Source organism: Pundamilia nyererei, unplaced genomic scaffold, assembly GCF_000239375.1.
Source record: "Pundamilia nyererei isolate P.nyererei 1_Seehausen unplaced genomic scaffold, PunNye1.0 scaffold00019, whole genome shotgun sequence".
NCBI lineage: Eukaryota > Metazoa > Chordata > Actinopteri > Cichliformes > Cichlidae > Pundamilia > Pundamilia nyererei.
In genome coordinates, this window is record NW_005187420.1 from 1905852 (window position 1) to 1910868 (window position 5017).

Consider the following 5017-nt stretch of genomic DNA (forward strand, 5'->3'; position numbering starts at 1 on the left):
TGTATAAAAATTGGTGTATTTCAAAAATAAAACTATGAAGACGCTCAAAATAAATTTCCTGTGGTGGGAAACTATTTTGTGCAACTTTTTTGTATTTCCAGTTTTGAATTTCTCTAACTAGAAATGTATGTTAAAAAAACAAAAACGATTTGTTTGTAGTTTATTGCACTTTTTTGCAATTTATGTAATTACTATGCACTTAATGCAGACATATTATTAAAATTTGGGCTATAATGGTTGTATTGATGTATAGCAACTTGAAATGCTCCCAAAAATGGCTCCACAGCATGTAAAAATATAATATAAGCTCTGGCGGACTTGGTTCTATGGTAGGTCTTAAAGGGTCAATACTTCCATTACCATGCTGCTGCATGGTAAATGTACAAATTGTATTACTTTTTATTAGAATACCTATTTTTAATATTCTCTGAATATTTTCAGTATGTTTTAGGCTTAGAAGTGATACCATGCACATGCTAAAAATAAGTGTTTATTATAAAATGAACATAGTCTGAAAGTACACAAAGTATGTCCCAAAGGTCAAGAGTTCCTCTTTAAACTCCAGTGGCTATTTTTTTAGCATTGAATGTGATATTTTTGTATTATGGTGAATCTGTTCATCATTGTCAGGTGGTGTTATTGTCATAGATGAGCGGTTCTCAGACTGTGGTGTGGGCCCCAGTGCTGGGTCGTGGAGTTTTTTGATGTTTAGGGAAAATTAATAAGCCAGAATTTAGTGGTGCAGTCACACTCATGTTTATTTAAGCAACATTCAGTGTTGATTATTGAGTAAAACTTCAGATTCTGAGGTGGGGAAAGCCAGAAAAGGTTGGAGAACCGGTTTCATAAATATTTATTTTGTTTTCACACACACAGCCAATCCATGTTCACAGCATGCCACAAAAATACATTCTTCAATCCACGTCATAACTCAAACTGAACTCTTTACTGGGCCACAGCAGATCGGTTCTAGGACATTTGCAGCAGTATAAGGGGGCAGATGGTTTTACGCTGGGAGGTTGCTCCTGCTCCAGTGCACTAGTTTCATCATGTGTGGATAAAATAGCAACATCAAGACCAAATGTATGCTTACAAAAAAATAGATAAATAATCAGACAATACTGCTCAATGCTCAAAAGCCAAATAGTTATTTTGTCTTAAATAATAAACCAATCTATCGTCTAAGTTCCCCACACAGCAGTGGTCTGACAGCACAGATGCAGACTCTCTTAATCTTCCCTAAACACAGCATGGACTGCTTTTTATTGAACGCACCACCAGATATGTCTTTATATGCCATAGAATATCCCACTGAAATAGCACGAGCACCTACTTAAATCATGTAGAGATGGATTTTCCGATCCATCTAAATGATGTAAATTAAGGCTAATTAGTGTGACAGAGACGTTCTTCGCTGCACTGTTTCATGTATGCATTGGCAGAGCTTGCAGTCTGTGCTGAAGGTGCGTGTTGATGACCCTTTGTCTTACCACCTCCTCACGCAGGAACACTGAGTATTATTCAGCTTCATGTAAATACATATTGAAACTCAAAGCCACAAACAAACACACACTCGCAAAAACCTCACAATAATCCACAGATTGATTTACTATATTTAGATGAGGCGTTTTATTTAGAGACCATAACGCCAAATGTGCCCTCACAGATAAATCATCACAGTCACAAGATAACTGTTTTGGGGGGGGGGGGTTCATCCATATTAGTTTATTTGTTGTCTTGACTGTGTTTTAGGGATCTTTGCAGCAAATTCCATGTGCACGCATTTGGGCGAAGTCTAAGGAGCTGGGAAAGAAAAGCATCTGGACTTCTTTAGGTTTCTTGAAGACATTTCATCCAAGAAGCTTCTTCAGTTCTAAGTACTCTTGGTGGAGAGTCCCAAATTTTAAGTCTCCCAGAGGGCCATGGACCCCCTATCGATCCTCTGCCTAATCACACAAACCAAGGTGTGAAAACGGGTGTGGGCCACAGTCAGCCAAGGTTTCGGGTGAACCCATTGTGAAACCTAGCCTCACCCTATCTATCATGTGACTTGCTAAGGTTATAAATGGCCCAGGATGTGAGTGAGCGTGAAGGCGTCTGGGAAGGGACCTCAAAACTGGATTATAGATGGCAGACAATTGCATGTCCCGGATGACTGAGAACCTACACAGACACATTTGGGCATACTTGACTTTTGAGTAGTGACCAGCTGAAAAGGTTTGGCACCAAACAATCAACTTCATTTATGCTTGCAGTAACATTTTAGGTCTACAACTTTTGGAGAAAGCCATCGAACAAAAACAAGCTGTTTAGGTCATCAGCTGATGTCAGATAAAAATGCCTTAAATGGCATTTAAATGCATTTTCACACATATACTTTAATTTCTCTGTTCCAAAATCAGTTGATGGTTTGGTTTCTTTTCACTCTGAGCAAACTTCAATCAAACCAGCATGCGTCACTACAGAATGCTTATTAGCCAGATGTATCTGGGACAGGACCAAGAAATTGACAGCATTTCTAGCACACAATGGCAGATGGTGTAAGCTGTGGTTTGAGGAAGGAGTCAGAGGGGACTGGTGCAGCTCCAGAACCAGACAGAACACCGTGTACTAATGGGAGGTGAATGATCTGAAAGAGGGAGCGAGGTTGGGGCATGTAAATTAGAACAAACAAGCTTGTAGTGCAGTGGGGTCATATATACAATGTGAACTGGAAGGGCAGTCTATGAGGCTCATGGAATTCAGATATGGAGAGTGGGCAATGAACCCTGGACGCTGTGGAGGGTTCATGGTTTCAGTCTTAGGTCTTTGTTTCCCCCGCTGTAAAGAACATGCCAGGCTAGTTCTCCCATCATTCAGTCCTTGTTCCTGCCTTACACCTGGAGCCGGTCCCTGGAAGCTGGAAACAGAGGATGAGATTCCCTGCAGAGATCAATAAATTAAAAAAATAACAATAATAATCAATAAAAATTGATTATTGTGATTTACCTGCAACTCTAATCTTTGACTGGTTAGATGCATGTGTAACCCTCATTTTTCAATATCACGGTTAACAGCACATTTCCATGTAGACTTTAGTGCTAGTTTGTTTACCTACTCTTGTTTGCCTGCCGGGGCTCAGCCTGCCAGCATCTGTGGATCAAACGCAGACACGTCCCTCCAGCCATCTGAGATGAAAAGGAGCTTTTATATTATAAAAAGCCATTAAAGATACAATGATGGTGACAGTGTTTCAGGGTGGAAAATTACTTAACATGATTTCAATTCGACTTGAAGGCATTTAGGTTCAAAGAGAAAGACTTGAAAGTGCACCTTGGCCCAAAACACAAAATCATTAACTTTCAATTACATGTATATATTACTAAATCACCATGATTGTCATCCCAAGGCACTTTTCACAGTAAGGTAAATACCTTTCAGTATTTTAGATGGAAACCTCTATGACATAACTATTCTCTATGAGCAGAAGGAACCTTTTAACAGTAGGACGTCTCCGGTAGAAGCAGACTCTGGGAGGGCAGCCATCTGCCGTGACTGCTTAGAAAGACCAGACAGAAAAGAAGATCTTAGAGAGACAAGAAACAATACAACAATAAACGCTCGACAGGTTGCATCTAAGTACAGAACATGCAGTTCTCCATATACCTGCAGAAAGTGAAGGAGGAGAGAACACAGCACAAGCAGGAGGGAGACGATATATAGGTGCACCTTTGTAGCGACATTGCTAACAGTTTTCAGATTAAAGCGTGCTGTTTAAGGCAGCAGTGGCAGCTGTCACCTGTAGAGCTGGATGATTGTTCAAATACTTTGGGGACCGACACTGAACTCAGTCCATCACAGGGGAAATTTGCCTGCTGATTTTTTTTTTTTTTTTTTTGATGATGAAATTTCCTCAAGACAAAAAAGTGCGCAAAGTAATTTAAAATTCATTTAGAGTCAAAGCCAGCACAATGTTCCTGAGCTGCTTTTTGTCCCTCACGAGTGCCATTAAACCTGCTTCTCACTGGGACTCAACCAGCTCCTCACATGGGCCATTAAAACCTGCATCGCCTCAACCAGCAGGCTCAGCCGGAGTCCCCTCAGTCCTTCTGAAAAATAACATTTTATTTTTATTTATGTTTATCTTTCCTGCAAAACTCAAAAGTGATGGATGATTTATTAAAAGCACTACAGAGAATAAACTGCTGATCGGTATTTGTATGTTTGTTTTGTGGCTTTTTATGTTTGCGTTCTTTGTCTTTTTCTTTGTTTGTTTATAGTTCTTTGTTTTGAAGGAAAACTCACTGCCCAAGATAAGTGGGTCAACCCAGCACTGCATAAAAGAAACCATCTATGTGAGGCAGTATCGCGTATCCTCACTGGCTTTGTTTTATGTTACTTTACTGACCCTGTATTTAAATTCGGGTCCAAAAATGCAAATGATGATGCAGTTTCTGTAATTGTGCCTTTGCATGTCACAGCATTGAGTTTTAAATCAAACAGTCAAGATGTGACTGAAGTACAGGCTTTCAGCTTCAATTCAAGGGGTTTAACAAAAGTATTGCATTAACTGTTGAGGAATTATAGACATACACAGTCCCCTGTTTTTCAGAGACTCTAAAGTAATTGGACAATTGACTGACAGCAGTTTCATGACCAATTGAGGTCTGTTGCCTTGTTATTCCATGACAAGTTAATCCAAACGTTGTATTTTGTAGCTGTTCACAGGAAATTTCAGAATGAGGTGCAGTGAGATGTTGATGCAAGCAGTGTTGCCAACTCCTCAGTAAGGAAAATCGCTATTGGCTGTCCTAAAAGTCGCTAGAAGTCGCTAGAAGTCGCTAAATGATGTCATTGCCTAATTTGCATAATTGGTCATGCTAATGTAATTGTAACCAACATTGTAGACGAGAAAAATAACATCGTGGAAGAGACATAAAGGGAGTAAAAAACGTCCTAAATGCATTTAGAATTTATTTAGAACTACAAATTAAATTTCTTTTAGCAATTATTGTTTTTTTTAATGTCACAATTCCAA

General features: G+C 39.3%; 1 protein-coding gene and 1 long non-coding RNA gene across 3 annotated transcripts in view; one reads left to right on the forward strand and one right to left on the reverse strand.

Annotated features, from left to right (window-relative positions):
* The window catches only part of LOC102206054 (neural-cadherin-like), a 366907-nt gene that overhangs the window by 349213 nt on the left and 12677 nt on the right, over nucleotides 1-5017 (forward strand). The window lies entirely within an intron of this gene.
* Nucleotides 2128-5017, reverse strand: part of LOC102201297 (uncharacterized) — a 4808-nt gene continuing 1918 nt past the window's right edge. The window contains exons 2-4 of one of the 2 annotated variants that reach the window (XR_001290298.1): nucleotides 3474-3534; nucleotides 3098-3167; nucleotides 2128-2922 (exon numbers count right to left, since the gene is read on the reverse strand). This is a non-coding gene — a long non-coding RNA (uncharacterized LOC102201297). Of the gene's footprint in view, nucleotides 2923-3093; nucleotides 3168-3413; nucleotides 3535-5017 lie in introns of both variants that reach the window. The other variant, XR_001290297.1, reaches the window with a different exon arrangement.